Genomic DNA, 5,719 nt, shown 5'->3' with positions numbered 1-5,719 from the left:
TCTCGTCTCTACTAGTTCGTTTGCATATAGCTTAACAAAGTAATAAACCTTTGATAAATGTATTCTCGTCTCTACTAGTTCGTTTGCGTAGAGCTTAACAAAGTAATAAACCTTTGATAAACGTATTCTCGTCTCTACTAGTTTGTTTGCATTTAGCTTAACAAAGTAATAAACCTTTGATAAATGTATTCTCGTCTCTACTAGTTTGTTTGCATTTAGCTTAACAAAGTAATAAACCTTTGATAAATGTATTCTCGTCTCTACTAGTTTGTTTGGGTAGAGCTTAACAAAGCTATACTCTACTCTTTATAAGAGTTCATCTAGTCCATTCTTCCAATCCCCCATGGTGTCAATGACTCTCACCACAACATGTGGATATTGTTAAAAACATGAGGTATGGTGTATGAATATTTCCTTTTTAAGTAACGAATGAGGCACAGGTGAGTCATGAATAAACCTGTAAACTCTGTATATAAACAACTGAACAGGTGACTGAAATGATACTTTCATTTAACAGTCTATCCATGCCTGCATACATACATCCATACATACATCCATACATACATACATACATCCATACATACATCCATACATACATCCATCCATCCATACATACATACATACATACATACATACATACATAGTAAGAGCTCATCTTCACAGATGATTGTTGTCTCCTTGTACTTTTTCATTGAAGCGTTTGAGGGAGGACATTTGGCAAAAGCAACCAGATCTGTGGAGCACGATGAATTAGATTCTTCATTGAGCTCACCTTACTCATGAGTATCTCACTAAAAACAACATGGTATCACTTCTGCACCTGCCTTATTCACCAGATTTAGCACCTGTGGACTTCCACCTCTTCCACAAGACAAAAATGCAGCTCAAAGGTTGTTGTTGGTCTAACACCATTGTTATGATCCAGAGCAAATCACAGAAGATCCTTGGCTTGCTAACAGAAAATGACTTCCAGGTTGGATTCCAAAAGTGGTAGAAATGCTAGAACCAGTGTATTGCTACACAAGGAGATGATGATAAAACTTTGGTAAACAAGTAATTTTTGCATTAAATATAACTAGCCCAGGAACTTTTTGATACCATCTTATATATTTGGTGGTGGCCAACTTGGATCTGAAGATAACCTTTTCTTATGGCAGACATATACTTGCAGCAGGTTTCTTAGTACTTCTATGATGGGCCATTTTATCAATATTCACAGAACAGGTGAAGTCACTCTGCATAAACTATTCAAATACAACAGATGTCATACTTTAAATTTTAAAATCCTCTTAAATACTGTTAGCTCTGTCATAAACAAACAGCAAATAGTATGATACTTTTAGTATGTTGGGTGATAAAATTTATTACACACACAAATACACACATAATATATACATATATACATACATACATTCATACATACATGCATATATACATGCATATATACATACATACATGTTGGTGTGTGTGTGTGTGTGTGTGTTTGTATCTATCCCACGCCACTAATGACAACTTAGCAGTTTGGCAAAAGAGACTGATAGAATAAGCATCAGACTTATAAGTAAGTTCTGGGGTTGATTTGTTAGACTAAACCTTTCAAGACGGTGTCCCAACATGACCACAGTCTAATGAGTGGAACAAGTAAAAAATAAAAGTAATATGTAATTACTGAGAGATATATGAAGACAAAAAGAGAATTCAAACCAAACTTTTCAAGAAAGCTACAAGAACTTTGACTTCTCATTCATTTCTCAACTCAGTATGAAAAGCCTTCATTGCCAACCCATCTCATAAATTTTGTATTGGACTATATGGATAATTCTACTTTATGCCTGTTAGGTGACACTTAAAGCCCTTCCTCTCTCTCTCTCTCTCTCTCTCTCTCTCTCTCTCTCTCTCACACACACACACACACACACACACACACACACACACACACACACACACACACACACACACACATGCACACACACCTTATGCTACCCTGTTAATGGCTGGGGTTTGCATATGGTTCCCTTCTCTTTTCAGGTTTGAAACCTGTTGTAATCCTTAATCTCTGGATTGTTATAACACCCACTCTGGTATAGTTGTATAGTTAGCAAGGCAAGTAAGACCACAACTATCTATGACCATCTATTTTGTACTCTCTCTTTATACTGACCGACATCACCTTATTTATAGTGACTATCACATACAACTTGTCATATGGGAGGGGTATACCATTATTACTATCATCCCCACAGCATCTCCCCTTTTTTAAGTTCTTTTTTCTTAGGGAAAGTCATTTTATTTCTTTTAATAGCAATATGTTTTAGATCACCCCACCTCCCTTTTTTGAGTTTTTTTTTTCCTTTGTTACACATATAATATTTTTTCCATTTGACATCTACTTCCAGGAATTCCATACATTTTCTTTTTCTTACACTTGTGCACTTGGGTTCAATCAACTGTAGTGGCGTTGATACTTGAAAAGTATCATATAATCATTCCATTGGTTCTTCCATTCTTTTGGGTTTGCTCTCAACAAATCATTTTTTCAGTTGGTTAATGCATCTTTTGTATATGGCTTTTCTACTTTTTGCCAAGTATAGCATTTTTCCTATGCATTTGGTCATCACGCCATCTTCCCAACTCTGTTTTCCATTCTTATATGCCATCACAAATACCTTTTCACCAATTTTGAAAAATCTTGCTGTATTTTCCATTGCAATTTTTTTCTTGCCAGGTAGCAATTTGTCAAAGACTGATTTTATTTTCCTCACAAATATCAGCTCCACTGGTAACATACTTGCAGGTGCATTTGGATTTGATGTCAGACGGTATACTCTTAAGAACTGTTGTAGAGCTACCTCATCCGTGACTTCCTTATTTGACTTTCTTAGGGCTTTCTTGAATATATCAACAAAGTGTTCTGCTTGTCTTTTAGACCTGGGATGGTATGGCGCCATAGTTACATATTCTACAGTGAATGTTTTACAGAACTTTTTAAATTCAAGACCCAAATTATGTTCCATCGTCAGATGCTATAGTGTCCGGGATGCCAAATCTCACAAACAGCTCATGTAAAAAATTTGTCACAGTTGAGGAGGTTGGTTTTTACACTTACAAATTTCTGGCCATTTAGAGAAACTATCAACTACCAGCCCAGGGACCATTTTTTACTTGAAAAAGTTTCAAGGGACCAACTCTACTTTTACTTTATGCTGTTCTATTTTCACACTAAAATACTTAATGAAAAGATAAAATAGTCTATTTACACTTTAAAATTTATTTTAGCAAACAAAAGATAAAATTTAAAATTTATTTGAGTAAACAAAGATAAACACAGGATATCAAAATCATTTTTCATAAAGTCGTTCATTTTTAGTCCATTCAGCTAGTGACTAGCTTGATATTGGTGTTTCTGACACAAGATATAATCAATTTTAATGAACTCATTAGTCTGATAGTTCCTCTGCTGTTGACATCTAATTTATTTCTTTTTCTACTTAAAATATCTACAACAGCTGAAAATGCAGATTTCCCCATCCATGTGGTAGGGAAAGAAATGTTACTCGCTTCTACATGTTGAAAAATATTTGGGTGTGATTCCTTTATCGATATGTAGGCAAAGACACCTTTTGCAACTCTTCTTCTCAGTTTCATATTCTCTTTCAAATCCAATAACATTTCAACCAACTCAAAATTTTCATCTCCTGGTCTACAAACCACATTTTCATCTAGGTCTACAAACCACAGTGGATAATCCATCTTTAATAAATCATTGTATCTTCTCTCAAAGTCTTCATGAAGACCTTCAAGATGGGTAATGCATGCAGCAATGCATTCTGATGTAGGAACAGTGGTGTTAAAATTTTGAAATGATGCCAAATTTTTTTTTTTTTTCCAACTGTTTTTTCCAAAATTTTAATTTCTCCATATACCGTTTTATCTTCTGAGAACAGGTGACCAAATCTGATTTTCTACTTTAGCAGATTCACTGTTTTAAAAAATCATTCAAGTAGAATATTTTTTATTTAAACTCAGAAAGTCTTTCCAAACTTTTCTTAGCTGTATCAGCTTGCTTCTTGGAGTTGTAATGAGCCATCTGACTCTTGAACATGAGAAAGTTGATTAATGGTTCCCACCAATTCACTAGTCTTTCAAGGCTCAGGCCTTTTGACAACCATCTTACTTCTGTGTGAAGCAATAAGGTTTTAAAATCTTCATCTTCACAGAATTGTATAAAAGTATCTATTATTTACTGAGTTTGATTCGACAAAGTTCATTGCATGTATAGCAGTGTTGAGTGCTTCTTCTACGTGTCCTCCAATATTCTTAGCAACCAAATGCTGTCTGTGGATAATGCAATGTATATAAAAAATGTGCAACTGATTTCATTCTAGAAACAAAGCCTTTCACTTTTCCAGTCATAGTTGCAGCTCCATCTGATGTAATGTTGATCAAATTAGTCAATGGAATATTTTTATCATTAAAATACTGCATTACTTCATTGAATATATCTTCTCCATTAGTAGTTTCAGACAAACTTTTAATGAATAGCATTTCTTCCCTTATATCATCTTCATGGATGAATCTGACATAGACCAGAAGGATAGCTTAGTTGTGAATTGTGCTATCATCAACCTGGATGGTAAAATTTGTCTTTTGGAGAATTTCTACAATCTTCTCCTCAACAAAATTAAACATTTCATCCTGTCCTCTTGTAATTGTGTTCTTTGAAAGTGGAATTGTACTCAGAGATGCAGCCTCTTTTCCCAGAACCTCATTTGCACAAGCTATCATAGCAGGCTTGACAAGTTATAAACGGAATGAAAACACACGTTTTTTAAAGCAAATTGTGACAGGCAACGAGAAATGGATTATCTACCAAGATGTTCAGAGAAAGCGATCCTGGAGTAAGTGACATGAGCCACCCTTAGCCACCCCAAAAGCTGGTCTTCACCCTAAAAAAGTCTTGCTTTGTGTCTGGTGGGATTGGAAAGGAATTCTGTACTATGAGCTTCTCCCATGTAACCAGACAATTAATTCTGAGAAATATTGCACACAATTGGATGAGTTAAAAGCAGCAATTCAAGAGAAACGTCCAGAATTGGCCAACAGGAAGGGTGTTGTTTTCCAACATGATAATGAAAGATCACACGTTTCTTTGGGAACCGGACAAAAATTGCTGCAGCTAGGCTGGGATGTGTTACCCCACCCTCCATATTCACCAGATATTGCTCCTTCGGATTTCCACTTATTCGGGTCTCTACAGAATAGTCTTAATGGTAAAAATTTCAATTCCTTGGATGACGTAAAAAGATACCTTGATGAATTCTTTGCCACGAAACCACCTCAATTCTGGGAAGAGGGTATTTTCAAGTTAAAGGAAAGATGGAGACGCATTGTGCAACAAAATGGTTCATATTTGGTTGATTAAAAATGTAATGGCAAGTATTTATTGACCTTTTTCTTTCCTTTAAAAATCAGCACGGTCTTTCTGGACAACCCAGTATATCATATTACTACAGCTGTGACAAGATGGCTACTCAAATTTACTACTACTGCTTCAGCTGTCTTTTTTAGAAAAAATACAATTTGTAAGAATTTGTGTATTAGGTTTACTGATTTTGATTCATATTCTTTTGTATATATGCATTGTGTACACTTTAATTTAATATTTCACAATCCTTGTGTTTGTTTTTTCATAAATTACCTCAATTTACATGCTCTTCTC

The sequence above is a fragment of the Octopus bimaculoides genome, chromosome 19, assembly GCF_001194135.2.
Source record: "Octopus bimaculoides isolate UCB-OBI-ISO-001 chromosome 19, ASM119413v2, whole genome shotgun sequence".
Lineage (NCBI taxonomy): Eukaryota > Metazoa > Mollusca > Cephalopoda > Octopoda > Octopodidae > Octopus > Octopus bimaculoides.
The sequence above is the reverse complement of the archived record's forward strand: the minus strand, read 5'-3'. Positions refer to the sequence as shown.